The 25,782-nt window shown below is 46.4% G+C and overlaps 1 protein-coding gene across 5 annotated transcripts in view; it reads right to left on the bottom strand.

Moving 5' to 3' along the window:
- LOC122542804 (G-protein coupled receptor 4-like) overlaps window positions 1-25,782 on the bottom strand; it is a 101,642-nt gene that overhangs the window by 7,622 nt on the left and 68,238 nt on the right. Inside the window, exon 1 of one of the 5 annotated variants that reach the window (XM_043680859.1) lies at window positions 25,416-25,434. The exons of 3 other annotated variants lie outside the window; for them this stretch is intronic. The gene's annotated coding sequence lies outside the window, so the exon portion shown is untranslated. Of the gene's footprint in view, window positions 1-8,335; window positions 8,456-25,415; window positions 25,435-25,782 lie in introns of those variants that run through there. One more of the 5 variants, XM_043680860.1, reaches the window with a different exon arrangement.

Raw genomic sequence — 25,782 nt, 5'->3', positions numbered from 1 at the left:
TCCATGCCGACCTGAAATCCTGGACAAAAGTAAAACTGGGCTACTGGGAATATCTTGGAAGTGTGCCAAAATAGGTGAATGCGAAAGACCCTATGCCACCAGAGCGGTTATATAGTAAACTAATCTAGTCCCATTTACCAGCACTTGGCTCATATCTCCCCAAACCCTTCCTATTCATATACTCATCCAGTTGCCTTTTAAATGTTGTCATTGTACCAGCCTCCATCACTTCCTCTGGCAGCTCATTCCATACACCCTCTGCGTGGAAAAGTTGCCCTGTAGGTCTCTTTTATATCTTTCCCCTCTCACCCTAAACCTACGCCCTCTAGTTCTGGAGTCCCCCATCCCAGGGAAAGGATCTTGTCTCTTTATTCTATCCATGCCTCTTATGATTTTATAAACCTCTATAAGGTCACCCCTCAGCCTCCGACGCTCCAGGGAAAACACCCCCAGCCTATTCAGCTCGCCCCGTAGCTCAAACCCTCCAACCCTGGCAACATCTTTCTAAATCTTTTCGGAACCCTTTCAAGTTTGACAACATCTTTCCGATAGGAGGGAGACCGGAATTGCACACAACATTGCAGTCCTTATGTATGTTTAAGACAGAGATGGACTCTTGATCAAGGGTTACAGTGAAAGGGCAGGAGGCAGACGTGAGGAACGTCAGATCAGCCGTGATTGGTTGAACGGCGCAGCAGTCTCGAGGGGCCGAATGGCCTACCCCATTCCTATTTCAGGGGCAGTGAATAAAAAGGAGCTTTTCACAACCACCTTTGCTTTGCAGGTTAAGAAGTATCGCAATGGTGAGGCAGTGTGCGCAGTAAGATCCCGCAAATGGGGATGCGACAACAACCAGGTAGCCATCTACTTTGTTCCTCCTAGATGCTGATTGAGGGACAGTTATTCATCCCATGCCACCAGTCCACATTTTGATTTAAACCAAAATCCAATTCTACCATCTGCCGTGGTGGGATTTGAACTAGCATTGACTGAACAGACGGTTTAGTGCCTGTACCATTAGGCCATCACTCAAACCAGCCCTACCTTTGATTTTGGTTTCAAGAGTCAGAGCAGCACCTGGTCCCAGTTGAGGGGAATCACCAAAACAGGAGCCACAGAAGAGATCAGAGAAAGGAGAGTCACTAAATTAATCTCATTGGGCCGGGAGTTGTAACAACAGTCAAAATCGGTGGCTCAGTGGTTAGCACTGCTGCCTCACAGCATCAGGGCCCAGGTTCAATTCCACCCTCGGGTGACTCTCTGTCTGGAGTTTGAACATTCTCCCCGTGTCTGCGTAGGTTTCCTCTCACAGTCCAAAGATGTGCAAGATTGGCCATGGATGATTAACCATAGTGTGCAGGCTAGGGTGGATTGGCCATGGGAGATTGACCATAGGGTGTGGGCTATACTGGATGGATTGACCATGGGGTAACTGAATATAGTGTGTAGGCCAGGGTGGATTCGGCGTGGGGAGATTGACCATAGTGTGCAGGTTAGAGTGGATTGGCCATGGGAAATTGACCATAGGGTGTGGGCTATAGTGGATGGATTGACCATGGGGTAATTGAATATAGTGTGTAGGCCAGGGTGGATTCGGCGTGGGGAGATTGACCATAGTGTGCAGGTTAGGGTGGATTGGTCATGGGTTATTGACCATAGGGTGTGGGCTAGATGGATTGGCCATGGGTTATTAACCATAGCGTGCAGGCTATAGTGGATTAGCTATGCAGGGATAGGGTAGGGTTTGGGACTGGCTCTTCAGAGATTTGATGAGGACTTCAAGGGCTAACCTGCCTGTTTCTATACTGCAGGGATTCTATAAGAAACCAGTAAGGGTCAATTTGAAACTTATTCCCCTTTTGGCGAGATGCAATCACAGAATTTTGACATTTGACAAAATATTTGACTCAGAATGCTTAATTTACAAACAGTATGTTAGACAGATTGACCCATGACAGTTTGATGGCCCATTATTAACGACGCTAGAACAGTAAACAAAAGCGTGGTGATGTTGGCAGCACCACATACAACCGAAACACGGCCGGTTGTAGGTGTCATGAGAGATCAGATGGGCTGGGGTTGGGAAGATTTGAGGGGAGGTGTCAGGGCAGGATTTGACAGAGCTCTTTAAAGTGATGAAGGACTTGCATGGTTTGACATAGCGACCCAACGCAGCAAGTACCCTGCAAAAAGTGTGCCTTTGGTGGTTAATATCAGTCTCTTGGGAAGTCCGTGTGGGGGGGGGGGCGGTCGAGAGATGCACTGTATAAAAGAAAAGTTTTTTTTCTGCGTGAGGTAAGATCAAAAATTCAGGGTCGTTACTGTCAGATGTTCATTAATAACCACAATACCGATGTAAAAACACAACTCTTCGGCCCAGAGAGTAGTGAGAACGTGGAACTCATTACCTTAGTGAAGGGAAGCAGAGGCTGTGATGGATAAGACTTACAAGGGAGCAGTTACTCCTAGGCACGATGAAAGCTGGGTAACTGTTCAAAGGGGGAAAAGCCAGTCAGTGCAGGGATCCCCTTTGGACGTTCCCCTGAAAAACAAGTAAACCGTTTTGGATACTGTTGGGGGGGACGACTTACAAGGGGCATGCATTGGAGTGAAGGTGTCTGGCACAGAGTCTGTCCCTGTTGCACAGAAAGGAAGGAGGGAAAGGAGGAGAGTGTTAGTCATTGGGGACTCAGATAGAAGGTTTGTAGGGAACGAACGAGACTCGCGGTTGGTGTGTTGCCTCCCAGGTACCAGGGTCCGTGATGTCCCGGATCGTATCTTTGGGGTCCTGAAGGGAGAGAGGGTGACCAGCTTCAAGTCATTGTCCATGTAGGTACCAACGACATAGGTAGAAAGAGGGATAAGGATGTCAGGCAGGATTTCAGGGAGCTAGGGTGGAAGCTGAGAGCTAGAATAGAGTTGTTATCTCTGGTTTGTTACCCGTGCTACGTGATAGCGAGGCAAGGAATAGGGAGAGATATCAGCTAAACACGTGGCTGCAAGGATGGTGCAGGAGGGAGGGTTTCAGGTGCATGGATAATTGGGGCTCATTCTGAGGAAGGTGAGACCTCTACAAACAGAACGGTCTTCACTTGAACCAGAGGGGTACTAAGGTCCTGGGTGGGAAATCTGCTGGTGCTATTCAGGTGGGTTTAAACTAATTTAGCAGGGGATAGGAACTGGAGGTGTAGTTCCAGTGCACAGGAGGATGAGAGTAGGGAGGACAGGGACAGGATTTCACGGTCACAGGAATGTGCTGGCAGACAGCAAGCTGGTTTGAAGTGTATCTACTTCAACGCCAGAAGTATCCGGAATAAGGTAGGTGAGTTTGCAGCATGGATAGGTACCTGGGACTTCGATGTTGTGGCCATTTCGGCCATAGATGTTGCAGGTTCCAGGGTGAAGATCCTTCATTAAGATCAGGGAGACGGTAAAAGAGGGGGAGGTGTGGCCTTGTTTGTTTAGGACAGTATAACGGTGGCTGAAAGAACTTTTGATGAGGACCCGTCTACTGAGGTAGTGTGGGCTGAGGTTAGAAACAGAACAGGGGAGGTCACACTGCTGGGAATTTTTTATCGGCCTCCGCAGAGTTCCAGGGATGTGGAAGAGAGGATTGTCAAAACCATTCTGGATAGGAGTGAAAGGAACAGGGAGATCAATATGGAGGATTTAACTTCCCCAACATTGACTGGAAATGCTATAAGTCTAGTACGTCAGATGGATCAGTTTTTGTCCAATGTGTGCAGGAGGGTTTCCTGGCACAGTATGTTGAAGGGCTGACAAGAGGGGAGGCCCCACTGGATCTGGTGTCTGGTAATGAACCAGGCCAGGTGTTTGATTTAGTGGTAGATCAGCACTTTGGAGAGAGTGACCATAGTTTAGCGATGGAAACGGATAGGTACATGCCACAGAACAAGAGTTATCGATGGGGCAAGGGCAATTATAAGGCGATTAGGCAAGACTTAGGATGCATAGAATGGGGTCGCAAAATGTAGGGGATGGGGACATTCGAAATGTGGAGCTGGTTTAAGGAACAGATATTGCGTGTCCTTGATAGGTATGTCCCTGTCAGGCAGGGAGGAAGTGATAAGGTAAGGGAACTATGGTTTACTACAGAAATCTCTTGTTAAGCAGAAGAAGGAGGCTTATGTGATGTTGAGACGAGATGGTACAGATGAGGCGATAGAGAGTTACAGATCATCGAGGAAGGATTTAAAGAGAGTTAAGAAGAGCAAAGAGAGGACATGAACAGAATTTAGCAAATAGAATAAAGGAGACCCCTAAAGCTTTCTATAGGTATGTGAGGAATAAAAGGATGACTAGGGTAGGAACAGGGCCAATCAAAGACAGAAGTGGGAAGTTGCGTATGGACCCTGTGGAGATCAGAGAGGTGCTAAATGAATATTTCTCATTGTTTTTGCTCAGGGAAAGGTGAATATTGTAGAGGAGAAGAATGTGATATGGGATATTAGACTAGAAAGGATCGAGGTTAGTTACGAACAGGTGTTATCAATTCTAGAAGGAGTGAAAGTAGACAAGTCCCTTGGGCCGGATGGGATTTATCAGACGATTCTCTGGGAAGCTCGGGAGGAGATAGCAGAGCCTTTGGCTTTGATATTTGAGTTGTCATTGTCTACAGGTTTAGTACCTGAGGACTGGAGGATTGCAAATGTTGTGCCCTTGTTCAAGAAGGGCAGCAGAGATGACTCAGGTAATTATAGGCCAGTGAGCCTTACTTCTGTTGTGGGAAATATTTTGGAAAGGATTGTAAGAGGATTTATAATCATTTAGCAAGCAACAATTTGATTGCAGATAGTCCAACATAATTTCGTCAAGGGCAGGTCGTGTCTCACAAACCTCTGAGTTTTTTTGAGAAGGAGACCAAGCATGTGGATGAGGGTAGCGCAGTTGACGTGGTGTATATGGACTTCAGTAAAGACTTTGACAAGGTTCCACATGGCAGGCTGTTGGAGAAAATGCAGAGACATGGGATTGAGGGTGAGTTAGCAGTTTGGAGTAGAAACTGGCTTTCTGTAAGAAGGCAGTGAGTGGTGGTTGATGGAAAATATTCAGCCTGGAATCCGGTTACTAGTGGTATGCCACAAGGATCTATTTTGGGACCACTGCTGTTTGTCATTTTTATAAATTACTTGGATGCAGACATAGGTGGATGGGTTAGTAAATTTGTAGATGACACTAAAGTCGGTGGAGTAGTGGACAGTGTGGAAGAGTGTTGCAGGTTGCAGGGGGACTTGGATAAACTGCAGAACTGGGCTGAGAGGTGGCAAATGGAGTTCAATGCAGCTAAATGTGAGATGATGCACTTTGGGAAGAATAACAGAAAGGCAGAGTACTGGGTCAATGGAAAGATTCTTGGTAGTGTGGATGTGCAGAGGGATCTTGGAGTCCATGTACATAGATCCCTGAAAGTTGCCACCCAGGTGGATAGTGCTGTTAAGAAGGCATACGGTGTGTTAAGTTTCATTGATAGAGGGATTGAGTTCCGGAGCCGTAATGTCATGTTGCAGCTATACAAAACGCTAGTGCAGCCGCACTTGGAATATTGTGTACAGTTCTGGTCGCCCCAATACAGGAAGGATATGGAAGCGATGGAAAAGGTGCAGAGGAGATTTACCAGGATGTTGCCTGGTTTGGAGGGAAGGTCTTATCTGGAAAGGCTGAGAGACTTGGGTCTGTTCTCATTGGAGAGAAGGCGGCTAAGAGGGGATTTGATAGAGACATACAAGACGATCAGAGGATTAGATAGGGTAGACAGTGCAAGTCTTTTTCCAAGACTGATGACATCAGCTTGTACGAGGGGGCATAGCCACAAATTGAGGAGTGATAGATTGAAGACAGATGTCAGAGGCAGGTTCTTTACTCAGCGAGTGGTAAGGGCGTGGAATGCCCTGCCTGGCAATGTAGTTAACTCAGCCATATTAGGGGCATTAAAACAGTCTTTGGATAAGCACATGGATGATGATGGGATAGTGTAGGGAATGGGCTTAGATTAGTTCACAGGTCGGAGCAACATCGAGGGCCGAAGGGCCTGTTCTGCGCTGTACTGTTCTATTTTCTATTGGCATAGATGCACTCAAAGGGGAATTGTGAGGGGAGACTGTGAGATACACAGGACTAGACCTTTCAGCCAATTGAGCCTGTTCTGCCACTCAATATGGTCATGGCTAAACTTGGGATTCAACTCCGCTCTCGCACACCCTCCCCACACCCAGAGAGACCCATTAGCTGTCTGTCTCAGCCTTAAATCGATTCATTGATATCCTCAAGACTCAGACTCCCTCGAGTGAAGTCGTTTCTCTCCCTCTTAGTCCCAAATTATTGCCTCCTTATGGTGTGAATGTTCGCCGACCGGTAGAAACTATCAAGGAATGAGAGGAGACTGAAATAGGATAGGAGGAGCATTAACACCAGAGTTGAGCAGTTGGGCCGAATGGCCTGCTTCCATGTAATTCTTTGGACTATGTCAACCCAAAACCAATCCAAATGCCTTCGGTTCAAAAGAAGAATTGGAGATGTTGTGGACAGAGAAGGGATTACAACAGGATCTTGATCAGATGGGCCATTGGTCTGAGGAATGGCAGATGGACTTAATTTAGATAAATGTGAGGTGCTGCATTTTGGGAAAGCGAATCAGGGCAGGACTTATATACTTAATGTAAGGTCCTGGGGAGTGTTGCTGAACAAAGAGACCTTGGAGTGCAGGTTCATAGCTCCTTGAAAGTAGAGTTGCCGGTAGAATGGGATAGTGAAGAAGGTCATAAAGTCATAGAGATGCACAGCACGGAAACAGACCCTTTGGTCCAACCCGTCCATGCTGACCAGATATCTCAACCCAATCCACTCCCATCTGCCAGCACCTGGCCCATATCCCTCCAAACCCTTCCTATTCATATACCCATACAAATGCCTTTTTAAATGTTGCAGTTGTACCAGCCTCCATCACTTCCTCTGGCAGCTCATCCCATACACGTACCACCCTCTGTGTGAGAAAGTTGCCCCTTAGGTCCCTTTTATATCTTTCCCCTCTCACCCTAAACCTATGCCCTCTAGTTCTGGACTCCCCCACCCCAGGGAAAAGACTTTGTCTATTTATCCTATCCACGCCCCTCATAATTTTGTAAATCTCTAAGGTCACCCCTCAGCCTCCGATGCTCCAGGGAAAACAGCCCCAGCCTGTTCAGCCTCTCCCTGTAGTGTTTGTTATGCTTTCTTTTATTGGTCAGTGCATTGAGTGTCGGAGTTGAGAGGTCATGTTGTGGCTGTACAGGACAATGGTTCGGCCACTTTTGAAATACAGCATTCAATTCTGGTCTTCCTCCTTTTGGAAAGATGTTGTGAAACTTGAAAGGGTTCAGAAAAGATTTACAAGGATGTTGCCAGGGTTGGAGGATTTGAGCTACAGGGAGAGGCTGAACAGGCTGGGACTGTCTTCCCTGGAGCGTCGGAGGCTGAGTACTAACCTTACAAAGGTTTATAAAATCATGAGGGGTATAGTTAGAGTGAATAGACAAAGTCTTTTTCCCAGGGTAAGGGAGTCCAAAACTCAAAGGCATAAGTTTAAGATGAAAGGGGTAGGATTTAAAAGGGACCTAAGGAACAACTTTTTCACGCAGAAGGTGGTAAGGAATGAGATGCCAGAGGAAGTGGTGGAGGTTGGTCAAGTCACAATATTTAAAAGGCAAGTGGGTGGGTACATGAGTAGGCCAAATGCTGGCAAATGGGACTAGATAAGGTTAGGATATATGGTCAGCATGGACGGGTTGGACCGAAGGGTCTGTTTCCATGCTGTACATCTCTATGACTGTAACCAGCATCTGTAACACATACCATTAGCTGTACGGCTAATGGAGACTGACTAAGGTCCTACAGATTGGAGATGCACAATGGCCAGTGCTGTAACGTTTGTAGTGAGGGTCCCACAGAAACAGCCTGGAGGGTGAGTGGGAGCAGGGGCAGTGTTAAGGCATTGCTAGAAGTTTGAAAGCAGGTAGACAAGCTCAGCAACATTCTGAGGAGATATGCAGGCGCGCGGTTCACACACTGTCACGGGTAATTAGCAAGCCAGAATGCAAAACCTGCTCCTACATGCTGCAGGACCCGGAGCTCAGTTCTAGCAGCACTGCACTGTTCACCGTGGTGGCAGCCCCTACCAGGATGGAGGCTGCTGTAGAGTCAACAGTGACGGCGTCAACATGGGGGCGCATTTGCAATCAGTTGTCAGCAATACTCAAATCTGTAGACTTCACTCAACACCTCTGGGGTTAGCTGCTGTGTGTGCATTTCACATCATGTTCCCAGGGCTCTGCAAGCTCACCTGTGTCGGGTGGTTAGCTCAGTTGGCTGGACAGCTGGTTTCCAATGCAAGTGACGCCGCTAGGGTGGGCTCGATTCCCGTGTTAGCTGCGCTTCCCACCTTGTCCCTTTGCCTGGGTCGCGGTGACTCTCGGGTTAACCCACCACCAGCTTTCTCTCTCTCTCTGTAATGAGGGAGTGGGGCTAGTGCAGATGGAGTTCAACCTAGATAAATGCAAAGTAATGCATTTCTTTTCTGGAAGATCAAACTTGAATATAGGATTAAAGCCAGGATTCTTGGCAGTGTGGAGTTCACTTGGTGTTCAAGTGCATAGATCCCTCAAACTTGCCATCCAAGTGGATAGGGTTGTTAGGAAAGTATATGGTGTTTTGGATTTCATTGACAGGGGGATCGAGTTTAAGAGTTGGGAGGTTTTGCTGCAGCTCTACAAAACCCTGGTGAGACCACATTTGGAATATTGTGTCCAGTTCTGGTCACCTTACTATAGGAAAGATACAGAGGCTTTGGAGTGGGTGCAAAGCAGGCTTACCATGATGTTATCTGGACTGGAAGGCTTGTCTTATGAAGAGAAGTTGACTAAGCTCCGACTTTTCTCTCTGGAGAGGAGGAGGAAGAGAGGTGACCTGATCGAGGTATACAAGGTAATGAGAGGCAAAGATAGAGTCGATAGCCAGAGACTTTTCCCCAGGGCATGGATTGACTGGCACAAGGGGTCATAGTTTTAAGGTGTTAGGAGGAAGGTATAGAGGAGACGTCAGAGGCAGGTTCTTTATACAGAGAGTTGTGAATGCATGGAATGCGTTGCCAGCGGTGGTGGTGGAAGCAGAGTCATTAGGGACAGATAAGCGACTACGAGACATGCACATGGATAGCAGTGAATTGAGGGGTGCGTAGATTAGCTTATTTTATTTTAGATTAGGATTAATCCTTGGCACATTCTGTGAGGTACTTTTCTATGTTCTATGCTGACTTGGTCTTGACATCAGGAAGGTGTTGGGGGTCACCAACCAGCCCATGAAGAGAGTGGGACTATGGTCTGGAAAGACAATGGTGACTTTACCGAGTTAGAAACCCAACTGGCAGAATGGACAGTTGGCACATCATGCCAAAGCCCGGTAGTTTGTTGACAGGAGAACCAGGCTCTGGTGGGTATGCGTCAGACAGGGTTATCATTAACACCTTCACCACCTGTCCTGATGTTTGTTACAGTGGCAATCAGACCAGTTATAAAAACCCCCATCTGACTTTAATCTTCATCATGTGTAGGATCTCAAATTGGACCATCCGCAATAATCTCCCCCTCTATTATTTTCCAAAGAGGCAATAGGCTCATGGTAATATCAATAAAGTGGTAATCCAAAACCTCTGACCACATAGGTTCAAATCCCCCTCTCGACCAGGTGGTAGAGTTTAAATTCAGTTCATAAATTGGATGAGATGCTCTTCAGAGGGTCGGTGTGGACTCGATGGGCCGAATGGCCTGCTTCCACACTGTAGGGATTCTATGACTCTACAAAATCTGGAATATCAAGTTAGAGAAAGCATGGTGGGGGTGGGGGGAGCATTTGGGAAACATTGCTCCTGACAGAGTGATGCAGTTGACTCTGACATAGTCCTGGCAAGCCGCTCAGTTAAAGGGCTAAGAATAAAAGATTTAAAAATGTGAGCAGTCCGAGAAACCAGTCAAGACCTTTGCTGGAAAATCTCCTCTCCCCGAGGAATCGCTGTACACATTTTTTCCCATTTGTTCTTGGGGGGGTGAGTATTTGCTGGCTAGATGACAGTTGAACCACTGCAGCTCACTACTGTATGTTCATTAAACCAGAAAAAATAGAAACAGGAGAAGGCCATGTGGCCCTTCAAGTCTTGTTCTGTCATTCAATAGGATCATGGCTGATCCAACATTGCTCACATCAACTTTCCTACCCTTTCCCAGTAACCCTTGACTCCCCGACTGTTCCAGAATCGATCTCTCTCAGCCTTAAATATACACAAGGACTCTGTCCCCCACAGCTCTCTGCGGCAAGGAGTTCTAAAGATGCACATCCCTCTGAGGGAAGAAATTCCTCCCCATCTCAGGCTTCAGTTGGTACCCCTGTATTCTGAGACTACACTCTCTGGTCCTGGACTTCCACACAGTGTTGTTTGAGTTTTCTGTAATGGTTTAATGGGATTGACCCCATTTCTGAGAGTCAACCGTGTTGCTGTGGTTCTGGAGTCACGCGTAGGCCAGACTCAGTAAGGACGGCAGATTTCCTTCCCTGAAGGACATTGGTGAACTAGATCGTTTTTCATGACACATTTTAAGGTCCCTATCACTGATACTTGCTTCCAACTCCAGACTGAATTTAAATTCCACTAGCTACCACTGTGAGATTTGAACCCACATCCCTTTCACTACCTAGGGGAGGTAACGGCCTAGTGGTATTGTTGCTGGAGCATTAGCCTGATGACTCTGGTAACGTTCTGGGGACCTGGGTTTGAATCCTGCCATGACTGATAGAGTCATAGAGATGTACAGCATGGAATTCAGTCCAACTTGTCCATGCTGACCAGATATCCCAACCCAAATGGGCAGCACGGTGACACAGTGGTTAGCACTGCTGCCTCACAGCGCCAGAGACCCGGGTTCAATTCCTGCCTCAGGCAACTGTCTGTGTGGAGTTTGTGCATTCTCCCCGGGTGCAGGTCAGGTGAATTGGCCATGCTAAATTGCCCATAGTGTTAGGTCAAGGGGTAAACGGAGGGGAAGGTGTCTGGGTGGGTTGCTCTTTGGAGGGCCAGTGTGGACTTGTTGGGCCGAAGGGCCTGTTTCCTCACTGTAAGTAATGTAATCTAATCTAATGGTTTGAGATGTCCTAAGGGGGTAAAAGGTACTATGTAAATGCAAAGTGTTTGGAAGAATAAGGGGTCAATCCTGTAGAAACCTTTACAATTCTAACAGGACTACACCATCAGACAAGGAGAAAGTGAGGACTGCAGATGCTGGAGATCAGAGCTGAAAATGTGTTGCTGGAAAAGCGCAGCAGGTCAGGCAGCATCCCAAGGAATAGGAGAATCGACGTTTCGGGCACATCCTTCGGGCCCTTCCTGAAGAAGGGCTCGTGCCCAAAATGTCGATTCTCCTGCTCCTTGGATGCTGCCTGACCTACACCATCAGACAAGCCAACCTTCCATTCATTGACTCCATCTACTCTTCTTACTATCTCAGGAGGTCAACCAACATCATCAATGACCCCTCCCAACCCTGGTTATAATCCCTCCCGTCAGGCAAAAGACACAGAAGCTTAAACACATGTGCCAACAGGTTCAAGAACAGCTTCTTCCCTGCTGTTATTAGATTTCTGAATGGACCTCTCAAATTCCAGGTCTAACGCTGATCTTGCTTTATGTGCACCTTCTTGTAACTTTGTTTTCCTCGCTCTGTTCTATCACTCTGCGATCTTTGTATGGTAAGCAAAACAAAACTTTTCACTGTACCTAGGTACATGTGACAGTAATAAGTCAAATCAAAAGGACTGGACAGGGTAAACACAGGTGGATGTTCCTGATGACTGGGGATCACAGGTTAAGGAAACGGGGTCAGCCATTTCGGACTGAAATGGGGAGAAGTGTCTTCACTCGGGGTGAGGGGGGAGCCTGTGGGATTCTCTGCCACAGAAAGCATTTGAGGCCAAAACATTGAATGTTTTCAAGATGGAGTTAGATGTCATTGTTAAGGTTAAAGGGATCTACAGGCTGAGAAAGTGGAAACAGGGGACTGAGTCGATTGATCAGCAATGATCTTATTGAATGGGGCAGCAAGCTTGAAGGGCTGAGTGGCCAGCTCCTATTTTCCTAGTCTCTAAGGCTGTCTGTCATCATGGTGAATGAATGATCAGTGAAGTGATGGCAGAACATGGTTGCTATAACTCCCAAACTGCATACCGCATAGGGTAGGTTACCACCTCAAATAGTAAGACCTCTAAAGAGAACGTGAGAGGAACTAGTGACATCGAATCACAGCACGGAAACAGACCCTTCGGACCAACCAGTCCGTGCCGACCATAATCCCAAACTAAACTCGCCCCATCTGCCTGCTCCTGGCCCATATCCCTCCAAACTTTTCCTATTCATGTCCTTATCCAAATGTCTTTTAAACATTGTAACTGTGCCCACATCCACCCCTTCCTCAGAAAATTCATTTCACACACGAACCACCCCCTGTCTTAAAAAAATTGCCCCTCCTGTCTTTTGAACTCTCTCTCTTCTCACCTTAAAATATGCCCCCTAGTCTTGAAATCCCCCATCCCAGGGAAAAGACAACTACCATTCACCCTTTGCATACCTCTCCGTATTTTGTAAACTTCCATAAGGTTGCCTCTCTACCTCCTACACTCCAGTGAAAAAGAAATTCCAGCCTTTCTTTATAACTCAAGCCTTCCATTCCCAGCAACATCCTGGGAAATCTCCTGGGAAATCTCCTGTGAATCCTCTCTGGCTTAATAATGTCCTTCCTATAACTGGGTGACCAGAACTTTGTTGGTAAAAAGCTGTCAGTGATGTATTAACACGTTGCAAACGACAAATCCTATTTTATTCTTCCTGCCACACGGCTATGACTGATTAGGAAAAGGAATCAAGGAATCTCATTGCTATAAATTTGTACTGGCGGTCCCACTCTGCAGTCTGTGTGCAAGTCGATTCATAAACAAGTCAGAACACAATGCAGGATAATGGGAACACTCAGTATGGGAAAAATTTGTATACAGGTAGTTCTTCTACAACGTAATGGTAGTGTTCTTGTGCAACCCCGCGCGATAGAAAAATAGGGCTTTAGAAACAGCGCTCAAAGTGTCGGCGATGTAATCGTGTTACAGCCAACACATGCTTTAAAAGTTCACACTTTAGAAACAGTGTCCCCAATTCATCAATCGCGTTACAGCCAATTCGCGTTAACCAAATGCAGAACAACCTGTATTGGGTTTTTTAAGTTATACCTTTATGGGATCCCTCTTGTTAACTGCTGGTATTTGCAAGTCGGACCTTTGTAAATCATGTAATCACTCCGTATAACTTAAAACCTCCAGTTTTGACAACAGCAAGAAAATATCGACAATTAACCTGCCTGACTGTATTATGACCACATTTACCACGGCCAATAGGTGCTGAGGTGCAACGCGAATGCAGAGCTTCTGGACCAGAGGAACAGACAGTACCAACTCCACAGCAAGACTTGCTAAGTCGTTAACAAATTATCTCACAGAAAAGCCTTGAGGGAACTGGTAAACCTCTCATACTTGACCTCTGTCTTGCTACATCACTCCTCTGTCAGAGGTTAGACAGCTTCAAAAATTTAATGAAGTTGAAGGGCCAGAAATTCTGTGTCTTATGATCCTGTTCTACAGCTACCTAATGAAGGAGCAGCGCTCCAAAAGCTAGTGTTTCCAAATAAACCTGTTGGACTATTACCTGGTTATATGTGATCTTTAACTCAAACATTTTAAGGCTTTCTTTCTTTTCCTGCAAAACCACTTCGTTTCTTGCTGAAATGTTTGCCATACCCCACCCAGGGAAATGTGTGTCCCACATGAATATTTGCAAATACTTTTCGTTAACTTGTCCATCGAGTTCTCCCTTCAAGGTTGACCACTGACCAAGCACAGGATGATGATTTGGACTGAAACATGCTGTTTGCGAATGCATTTAGACTTCCCTCATCAAAATAAAACAAAATTGCAAACTAATTGACACAGGACACATGTCCCAATGGTTGCCAACCCTCAAGAAATGCTCCCAGGATTTAATCTTTAACCTCCTGCACCCTGGGCTGAGCAAAATTTTACAATTTTCATGGAATTCATTTGTTGTCAATCACGGTGGCTCAGTGGTTAGCACTGCTGCCTCACAGCGCCAGGGACCTGGGTTCAATTCCCGCTTCGGGCAACTGTCTGTGTGGAGTTTACACACTCTCCCAGTGTCTGCGTGGGTTTCCCCCTGGGTGCTCTGGTTTCCTCCCACAGTCCAAAGATGTGCAGGTCAGGTGAATTGGCCGTGCTAAATTGCCCACAGTGTTAGGTGCATTAATCAGGGTGAATGTAGGGGAATGGGTCTGGGTGGGTTGCTCTTCGGAGGGTTGGTGTGGACTTGTTGGGCTGAAGGGCCTGTTTCCACACTGTAGGGAATCTAAGCTAATAAGCAAAGGTAAAGTCACCATCTCCTCCTCTCACATAGAGAGAGAGAGACAGAAAGAGAGAGAGAGGACTGGTGGTGGTTCAACCTGAGGGTCACCACACCCTCAGGCGAGGGGACAGATTGCAGAGAGTCCCTTATGGTAACCTCAGCCAGTGTGGGAAGTGAACCCACGCTGTTGGTGGAATTGTGCATCACAGATCAGCCAATTGAGCCCCACAGCCTCCACCAATAATAAACATTTTGGACATGAACAAGAGCAGTTAAGAACGCCTTGAATTTATACAGTGCCCTCCCACGACCTTGACACACCCCAAAGAGCCGTTTTGACGTGCACCAGGGGGAACCGCAGCAGCTGGGCTGCACACAGCAAGATCCCACAGACAGCGGCTTGATCAGCTCTCTCTGGTATTGGGGTCAGCGCACTTTGAAGAACGCCACCGTTCTTCTCTGATTCGCTGCTGGGCAGTTACATGCGAGAGGGCAGATGGGATCTCAGTCGAACATCTCACCCGAAAAATCAAGCCCATCCCCACTCCTCCCCAAACAGGGCTGCAATGGGGTAGCAACTTGGATTTTGCGCTTTGCTCTCTGGTGTGGGACTTGAAACTAAGTTGGACTGGACAGTTAAGAAATTGCCTCCCCTTCTGTGTCTTTTTGTTTTCTAACTGGTCGTTCATTAAGAATTAAGGAGGTGCAAGACCATTGTGCCACTCTATTGGAGTGGGAAATTCACTTGGAGGGAGGTCATATTGCAACACTTCCAGGGTGGCTCAGTGGTTAGCACGGCTGCCTCACAGCGCCAGGGACCCAGGTTCGATTCTAGCCTCGGGCGACTGTCAGTGTGGAGTTTGCACAATTTCCCCGTGTCTGTGTGGGTTTCCTCTGGGTGCTCTGGTTTCCTCCCAGAGTCCAAAGATGTTCAGGTCAGGGTGGATTGGCCATGCTAAATTGTCCCATAGTTTTCAGGGGTGTGCAGGCTAGGTGGGGTAGCGTCATAGAGATGTACAGCACGGAAACAGACCCTTTGGTCCAACTTGCCTGTGCTGACCAGATATCCCAACCCAATCTAGTTCCACCTGCCAGCACCCGACTCATATCCCTCCAAACCCTTCCTGAAATGCAGGATTATGGGGATGGGGCAGCCAGGTGGGTCTGGATGGGATGTTCTTTGGAGGGTTGGTCTGGATGTGATGGGCTGAATGGCCTGCTCCCATGCTGTTGTGAATCAATGACTATATACAGCAATAGATGGCAACAATGATGTCACCTAAACAGCTCAGTCAACATCGACCAGGTTGGAAGGTCTATTGATCCAAACTTCTTATTTCTCTGTGTTCCGATTTATTCCTACGACCTGTAATGCTGGACTTCTTATTTTATTTTTCTAATTTTGTTTCTCCTGAGAACTTGTCCTGAGGAATCAGTACTGGGCTACCATGTACCTAAGATGGTGCCATTAAGTGGCGACTTGTAAACCTTTCACCGTACATGTGAGTACATGTGACAATAAAACTAATTCAATCAATTCAATTCAATGTCCATTTCTGACCAGGGCACTCAGGGATGGTGGACACAGTTGTTCACGGATTATGGGTAATTGTAGTCTCATGGATAGTGTAGGTTAGATGGGCTTTAGATTTGTTTCATAGATTGGCACAACATTGAGGGCTGAAGGGCCTATACTGTGCTGTATTGTTCTATGTGGAACCACAGACAATATTAGAACCAATCTCCGTCAATGCACTGTCACTGTTTGCTGAGAGTGGGACACCTACCAGCGTTCAGGCAGCAAAACAGCTTTGATAAAAACTCAAGTGCCTTTATTCATTCAATTAATATTTTAAAAAGTCATGGAGGGTCGGGAGAGGAGTCAAACCTTGGAGGGAAGTGCTGGGGAAAGCAAAGAATGGGCCACACCAAAATAACTCTCCATTAAAGTAAAAATCTTTCAGAGGTGGAGTATCATGGGTCAAGAAAGTGTTGATAAAATGGGAAAGCCATCTTCGAGACCCAAAACTGATGATCCTTTGACGGTTTCTCTGTGGACAATGTCCAAACACAGTGTGCTTTCAGGCACTATCAGGGTCCCACAAGAGACTTCAAGCAGAAACATGACAGGGTTTGATTGTGAAAGATTCCCAGGGAATGTCAGTCCTACCCACCGGTGCCATGGGTTAGAGGCTTGGGTAAGTAAGAGGAATGGCAGTGTGCAATCAGCCGTCATCTTAATGAACAGCAAGCAGGCCCGATGGGCTAAATGGCCTACTTGCTGCTCCTACAAATACTAGAGGCGACAGGATGAGTCCTTAATCAGGCCAAGGTTTAAATGTGACTCCAGACCCACAGCAATGCGGTCGACTCTTAGTGCCCTCTGAAATCGTCAAGGAAACCACTCGGTTCAAGGGGCAATTAGGGATGGGTAACCAATCCTCGGCTCGTGAAGCCCACATCCCACAAAAGAGTAAAGAGAAGTAAAGAGATGCAGTGCCCTGACAAATCTGTCCTTTCTTTCAGCAACTTTCACGTTAGTGACATCTTCAAAGTAGGCTCTTACCCAACCCTTCAAAGATCTCTATAAAAGGCAACCGGATGAGTATATGAACAGGAAGGGTTTAGAGGGATATTGGCCATATGCTGAGAAATGGGACTAGATTGGGTTGGGATATCTGATCGGAATGGACGGGTTGGACGAAGGGTCTGTTTCCAAACTGTAGATCTCAATGACTCTAAGATATGGAATTTGATAGGGAACACCTGATGACAAAACCTTATTTCAATTTAATTTGATTTACTATTGTTGCATGTCTGGAGATACAATGCAAAGTATTGATTTAGGTGCTGTTCCAGGCAAACATAGCTTACATAAGTACATATCACCATAATGCACTGGTGTGATGTCTCTGTGCTGCATGCAAAACAAAACCTTTCACTGTACCTTGGGACATGTGACAATAATAAATCAAATCAAATCAAATCAGGAATAACCGAACACAGTGTTATAGCTACAGAGGAGGTGCAGAGAAAGATCAACTTTAACATTTGAGAGGTCCTGTTCATCGGTCTGATAACAGCGGGGAAGAAGCTGTTCCTGAATCTGTCGGTACGTGTTTTCATAATTTTATGTTTTCTGCCGGATGGAAGAGGGTCTAACCGGGGTGGGAGGGGTTTTTGATGGATGTTTGCCAGCAGGAGGCAGCGGGAATTAATGGCAGAGTCAGTGGATGGGAGGCTTATGATGGACTGGGCTGTGTTCACATCTCTCTGTAGTTTCTTACAGTCCTGGGCAGAGCAGTTGCTGAACCAAGCTGTGATGCATCCGGACAGAGTGCTTTCTATGGTGCACTGATAAAAAGCAGTAAGTGCTGTTTGTGTTCCTGCTGAGGTATCTGTCAATTACACCCTGTTTCAATAACAAAGCGTTTAGAATAATTATTAACAACTTTACACATTCATTTCTGTCAAACTCTGTTGACTTTAGAAATTAAACAGGGCTAGAGACAAATTCGCTGGAAAAATTAATCACGGAATTGTTTCAGCACAAAAGCAGACCAGGCACTTCATCATTGGGTGACACGGTGGCTCGGTGGTTAGTACACTCCCTCACAGCATCAGGGACCTGAGTTCAATTCCACCTGCTGGTGACTGTCTGTGTGGAGTTTGCACATTCTCCTAGTGCCTGTGTGAGCTTTGTAGAACAGTGCAGGCCCTTCAACCCTGTGCCAACCTTTTGTCCTCGTCTAAGATCAGACTAACCTACGTTCCCTTCATTTTACTATCATCCACATGCCTATCCAAGAGTCACTTAAGTGTCCCTAATGTATCTGACTCTACTCCCACTGCTGGCAGTGCATTCCACACACCCACCACTCTGTGTGTAAAGAACCTACCTCTGACATCACCCCTAAACCTTCCACCAATCACCTTAAATTTATGTCCCTTCATGATAGCCATTTCCACCCTGGGGAAAAGTCTCTAGCTATCCACTCTATCTATGCCTCTCATCATCTTGTCCACCTTCATCAAGTCACCTCTCATCCTTCGCTCCAATGAGAAAAGCCCTCGCTCCCTCAACCTTCCTTCATAAGACACACCCTCCAGTCCAGGCAGCATCCTGGTAAATCTCCTCTGCACTCTCTTTAAAGCTTCCACATTCTTCCCGTGATGAGGTGACCAGAACTGAACACAATATTCCAAGTGTGGTCTAACCAAGGCTCTATAGAGCTGCAGCATAACCTCGTGGCTCTTAAACTCAATCCCCTAGCTAATGAAAACCAACACATCTCCGGGTGCTCCAGTTTCCTCCCACAGCCCAAAGGTGTGCAGGTTAGGTGGATCAGCCATGGGAAATGCAGGGTTACAGAAATGGGGTTGGATGTTCTCCAGAGGGTTGGTTTGGACTTGATAGACTGAATAGTCTGCCCCAACACTGTAAGGATTTTAAGTCTGGGTCAGCCCTCCAAATGAACAATTCCTATAGCAGCAATCCTCCATCTTTACCCCGTAACTTCACACCCCTCTACCTTTCCAAGTAATAATCCAATTCCCTTTTGAATTCAACCATTCCACCCCCTACACTCTTAGGCAGAGCATTCCACATGCCACATGAGATGGTGTTTTTCTCTCAAACAAAGCAGTGACCATGTAGGAAATTAAACAACAGAGAAATAAGCCTGCGCGGCTAACTAAATTCTGCTTTCAGTTCTGGTCTCCCTGCTATAGGAAGGATGTTGTGACGCTTGAAAGGATTCAGAAAAGATTTACAAAGATGTTACCAGGGTAGGAGGGTTTGAGCTGGGGGGGGGGGGGAAGAGACTGAATAGGTTGGGGCTGTTTTCCCTGGAGTGTCAGAGGCTGAGGGGCGACCTTATAGAAGTTTATAAAATCATGAGGGGCATGGATAGGGTAAATAGACAAAGTCTTTTCCCTGGGTTGGGGGAGTCCAGAACTAGAGGACATAGGTTTAGGGTGAGAGGGGAAGGATATAGAAGAGACCTAAAGGGCAACTTTTTCACACAGAGGGTGGTGTGTGTATGGAATGAGCTGCCAGAGGACGTGGTGGAGGCTGGTACAATGACAACATTTAAAAGGCATCTGGATGGGTATATGAATAGGAAGGGTTTGGAGGGATATGGGCCAAGTGCTGGCAAATGGAACTAAATTAATTCAGGGTATCTTGTTGGCATGGACAAGTTGAACTGAAGGGTCTGTTTCTGTGCTGTACATCTCTACGACTCTGCATTATTTTTGTTTCCCTCTGCAGCCAACTGCTTTAAACTTGTGGCTCTCTTGTCCTCCAAGCTTTCACAGCCTCTTTCTGGGGAAAGAAAGATCGTAACGATTGTTTCGTGCCTTTAATCTGATCCCGTGCGTGTGAACGCTCGAGGGAACTGCACTAACATCAGCACAGTGCAATGATGGGCCTGTGCTCCTGTTTAACTGAGATCCTTCATTCTGATTTGCCATAGGCGTGAACTGCGAGCGATTCTGACTGACAGTCACCTACTTAACTATCCAAGAGCATTGGACTGGAAATGCTAAATCTGTTCCCCTCTCCACAGATGCGGAGGTTTTCTGTGTGCTCAGTTTTGTGTTTTTAATCTGATTGACCAGTATAAGACACAGGAGCAGAGTTACCCACTTCAATCCGGCTCCATTTGTTTCTGCCTGGTGTGTTTCTCAACCCCATTCTCCTGCCTTCTCCCTATACCTCTTGATCCCCTTACTCCTTGAGAACCTATCAATCTCCATCTTAGAGACGCTCAATGCCACCTTTTAAGATAGATATTCATGGGTGTGGGCATCATTGACATTTATTGCCCAGAAGGCAGTATAAGAGTCAACCCCATTGTTGTGGGTCTGGAGTCACATATAGGCCACACCAGGTTAGGATGGCAGTTCCCTTCCCTGAAGGACATCAGTGAACCAGATTGGCTTTTCCCCTCAACAACTGATTCATGACCATCATTAGACTCTTAACCCCAGATTTTTATTGAATTCAAACTGCACCATCTGCCATGAAATTCACCCCAGGAAATTAGGTGAGTTTCTAAATTAACAGCCCAGCGATAATACCACTAGACCATCACATCCCAGACGGTAGCAATGAGTTCCACAGACTAACCACCATCCGGCTGAGGATATTCCTCCTCATCTCATTTCAAACGTATCGTCCCTTCACCCTGGCTGCTGTATATATTGAATATTTGATGACCTTGGTCCAGGGTCCAATCATCCAATACACAATGGGTTAACCATTCCCTTTCCTAAGAACTTTCGGAGAGAAAGTGGGAAATTACAGGCTCCTGGGTGACTTAAAGAAAATATACAAGGCTTGAACATATTCCTTTTGTTTGCAGACAAAATCACAGAATAAGGATGTTGCTTAGGTTACAAACATACATTGACCAATAGACCTTCAGTATCTTTATGTGGTGCTGGAAAAGCACAGCAGGTCAGGCAGCATCCGAGGAGCAGGAGAGTTGACGCTTCGGGCATAAGGCCTTCATCCAGAAAGGTCTTTATGCCTGAAACATCGATTCTCCTGCTCCTTGGATGCTGCCTGACCGGCTGTGCGTTTCCAGCACCACACTCTCGACTCTGATCTCCAGCATCTGCAGACCTCACTTTCTTCAGTGTCTGCAACTGTATTGATTGGATTATCAATCAATAGATGTCAAATCTAACTTTTTAAAAATTTGCTCAAGGGCATCACTGGGTAGCCCAGGGAGCAGTTAAGAGTCAACCCATTGCTGTGGGTCTGGAGTCACATGTAGGCCAGACCAGGTAACGATGGCAGCTCCCTTCCCTGAAGGACCAGATGGGTCTTCCCAACAATGATCATCATTAGATTCTTAATTCCAGATTTTTATTGGATTCACATTCCACCATGGCAGGATTCAAGCCCAAGCCTCCAGGGCATTACCTGGAATCTCTAGAATAATAATCCAGCGACAATATCACGAGGCCATCACTCCCCGGGCCCTCTCATGAGTGTGAAAGAGCCGTGCTAGGACGTCGAAGGATTCTTAAATTCGTCGTCACTACACTGGCAAGGTGGCTCAGTGGTTAGCACTGCTGCCTCACAGCACCAGGGACCCGGGTTCAACTCCCACCTCAGGCGACTGTCTGTGTGGAGTTTGCACATTCTCTGTGTGGGTTTGCTCTGGTTTCCTCCCACAGTCCAAAGATGTGAAGGTGAGGTGAATTGGCCATGCTAAATTGCCCCATAGTGTTAGGTGCATCAGTCAGGGGTAAATGTAGGGGAATGGGTCAGGATGGATTGCTCTTTGGAGGGTCGGTGTGGACTTGTTGGGCCAAAGGGCTTGTTTCCACACTGGAGAGAATCTAATCTATAGCTATTGACACACTTGGGATTGTTCAACAAACCTCTCCAATCATAGACATGCATCTGACAACAGACATTTACTTTGGGTTTTTTTAAGTGTGGGCTGCTGGATAACAGACTGTATTCTGCCTATTATGAATAATTGATGGAATTTTCTGTTTGTTTCAAGCAGCTGATTGACATATGTATCTGGCATCGTATTGAAACCCACACATTCCACAGCTCAGTTGTGTGATAATCAATAGAGTTATAGACACTACAGGAATCAAGGGATAATGACTTAAGGCAAGAAAGGAAGAGATAAAATAGAGTAACCTAACCTCATTGAAAAGTGAAGGAGACGCAAGGGATCTTACTGTCCACTCTTGCTTCTATTTCTTCTATAGAGTCATACAGCATCGAAACAGACCCTTCGGTTCAACCAGTCTGTGCCGACCATAATCCCAAATTAAACTAGGCCCACCTGTCGTCACCTTAGCTAATCAACCAGCACACCCCTGAACCAGTCCAGAATTAGTCTTAGAGTCATAGATTCACTGAGATGTACAGCACAGAAACAGACTCTTCAGTCCAACCTGTCCATGCTGACCAGCTATCCCAACCCAATCTACTCCCACCTGCCAGCACCCGGCCCATGTCCCTCCAAACCCTTCCTATTTATTTACCCATCTCGATGCCTTTTAAATGTTGTAATTGTACCAGCCTCCACCAATTCCTCTGGTAGCTCATTCCATACACGCACCACCCTCTGAGTGAAAACGTTGCCCCTTAGGTCTCTTTTACATCTTTCCCCTCTCACCATAAACCTCTGCCCTCCAGTTCTGGACTCCTCCACCCCAGGGAAAAGACTTTGTCTATTTATCCTACCCGTGCCCCTCCTGATTTTGGTGAAACCACACTTGGAACCCTGTGCGCCATTTTGGACTCCATGATTAAGGTAGGTTACACAGGCACTGGAGTCTCTTCATTTGATTGGCCCCTGGGATGAGAAATTTGTCCTATCATGAGCTGATGACAAGTTGAGCCGATGCTCTCTGGAGGTCAGAAGGAGGAGAGGCAACTCATTGGAAAAATATAAGATTGTGAAAACGTTTGACAGGATGAACACTGACAGACTGTTACTGAAATAACGCCGGTACCTTGTCCCCCTTTATTTACACGTGGAAAGTCTCTGACACTGACCCAGCTCCCTCAGAGCCAGCTCTCAGAGTGATCAGAACCTCCTGACACTCCTGTCAGCCAGGGCACCCAGATTGGACCAGGTTAACAGCTCCAGTTAGAGAGCTCATAATCCATGAGGTCCACCTGACGGACTTCGTTACAGTCACTACAGGCTGGGGAATCAAGCACAGGGGGCATTGTCTCAGGATAAAGGGGCTGACCTTTCAGGACTGAGTTGAGGAAAAATTTCAGAGGATGGACAATCTTTGGAAATCTCTGCCCCAGAGGATTGTGGGAGTTCCATTATTGAATATATTTAGGGGCGGACAGGCCTTTGAGTCTTTTGGGGAGCTTTTAAAATTTACTCATGGGATATCTCTGGCAAGGTCAGCATTCATTGCCCCTTCCTAACTGACCACAGTTAAGAGTCAACCCCATTGCCCGTAGGCCAGACCAGGTAAGGATGGCAGTTTCCTTCCCAAAAGGATATTAATAAACCAAGGGATATGGGAGTGAGCCAACAGTGAATCATACAGTCATACAGAGGTACAGCATCCTTCAGTCCAACTCATCCATGCCGACCAGTTATCCCAAATTAATCTAACCCCATTTGCCAGCATTTGGTCCATATCCCTCTAAACCACAGGTGAGGAACCTTTTCATGTTGGAAAGCTGCATTATGTTAGTTGTAATCTAATAAGGCCGCATCCAAGAAACTTCAATTATATATTCTTCAAAATTCACATTATTTTGTAAAAATCGAACTACTATGTACCAACTAACTAAAAAAAAATTAAAAATATGTTAATTCTAAACTTAACTCTCTCATATTTTAAATACATTCATTTTAAGATTAAAATAAAAATAATAAAGGACGATAAAAAACATATTAATAAAAAATAAAAGATTTGTTCTGCAAAATTTGGATTCATTCAAAAGGCCACACACAATGGCCTAGAGGGCCGCAGGTTCCCCACCCCTGCCCTAAACCTTTCCTCTTCACATACCCAACCGGGTGCCTTTTAAATGTTGTAATTATACCAGCCTCCACTACTTCCTCTCGCAGTTCATTCCATACATGCACCATCCTCTATGTGAAAAAGTTGCCCCTTGGTTCCCTTTTAAACCTTTCCCCTCTCACCCTAAACCAATGTCCTCTAGCTTTGGACTCCCTACCCTGGGGAGAAAAATCATGGCTATTCACCCTATTGACGCCCCTCATGATTTTATAAACCTCTATAAGGTCACCCCACAGCCTCTGACACTCCAGGGAAAACAGCCCCAGCCTGTTCAGCCTCTCCCTGTAGCTCAAACCCTCCAACCCTGGCAACATCCTTGTAAATCTTTTCTGAACCCTTTCGCGATTCACAACATTCATCCCATAACAGGGAGACCAGAATTGAACGTAGTATTCCAAAAGTGGCTTAACCAATGTCCTGTAGACCCACATGACCTCCCAACACCTACACTCAATGCTCTGACCAATAAAAGAAAGCATACCAAACGCCGCCTTCACTATCCTATCTACCTGTGACTCCACTTTCAAGGAGCTATGAACCTGCACTCCAAGGTGTCTTTGTTCAGCAACACTCCCCAGGACCTTACCATTAAGTGTGCAAGTCCTGCCCTGATTTGCTTTCCCAAAATGCAGCACCTCGCATTTATCTAAAATGAACTGCATCTGCCACTCCTCAGCCCATTCGCCCATCTGATCAAGGTCCCATTGTACTCAGAGGTGACCTTCCTCGCTGTACACTACACCTCCAATTTTGGTGTCATCCGCACAGTTACTGACTATACCTCCTATGTTCAAATCTTTTATACAAATGACAAAGTATAGTGGACCCAGCACCGATCCTGTGGCACATCGCTGGTCACAGTGTGGCTGGGATTGTGGCGGGGGCGGGAGTGGGCGGAGGGGTGGGCTAAGATGAGCTGTAAGTGTATTGAATGGCAGACCAAGCTCAAAGGACTGCTTCTGCTCCTGTTGGTCATTGTCCTCATCAAGTCATAAACAAAAGTCATCTTTTACATAATTCCACTTGTGCACATAACTCCAACACAACCCATTTAAGAGTAATCTCGGAGACAGTATCAATTCCTGGGGTCCAGGTCACCTTGAGGAGGCCTGACTGTAGTCTCCCTTCAGCCCGTGGTGGCTGACCATAGTGTTTGGGTCACTCAGTGTCCGGTAAGTACAGAGAGATTTGTGATCCTCACGTGGCTAGAGAAACAAGCACTCGTTTCCCACCCCCCCCCCCCCACCTCACTGTTAAAGGCCGACCCCCTCCCTTCCACCATGACTTGAGAAATCAGGGAACGGGACAGTGAAAGCACGGATCAGATTTCAATTAAGTATCAGAATGCAACGAAGGAGAATAAAATCAAGTGAATGCTCACACAAATGCCGTCTGGGTCCTAGATGCTGCTGCGTCTACAGGAAGGCAATACAGTCGCATAGTCCATGACCACACGTGGTCTACTGCGCTGCAATCCTTTATTTCTCTATGGCTGATCCGGACTGATACAAATTGTGATGCTCCAGACGTTTCACAGTGAACAGTCTCATTGGTTTATCTGGGGCTGCCTTGTCGCATTCCACCTCTCCTGTCTGGCCCAGGTGCCTGGTTATTAATGCTTCAGATTAACAGCTTGGTCTTGCCTCGCTTCACTAGTTACCAGAATGGAGACAGCCTTAAAGGGGCTTCATCGCTGTGCAAATTAAACGAGGGAAAGAGAGAGAGAGAGAGAGAGAAGGGGACCCAAG

The sequence above is a fragment of the Chiloscyllium plagiosum genome, chromosome 41 (assembly GCF_004010195.1).
Source record: "Chiloscyllium plagiosum isolate BGI_BamShark_2017 chromosome 41, ASM401019v2, whole genome shotgun sequence".
In the NCBI taxonomy this organism is placed as follows: Eukaryota; Metazoa; Chordata; class Chondrichthyes; order Orectolobiformes; family Hemiscylliidae; genus Chiloscyllium; species Chiloscyllium plagiosum.
The sequence above is the reverse complement of the archived record's forward strand: the minus strand, read 5'-3'. Positions and strand labels throughout refer to the sequence as shown.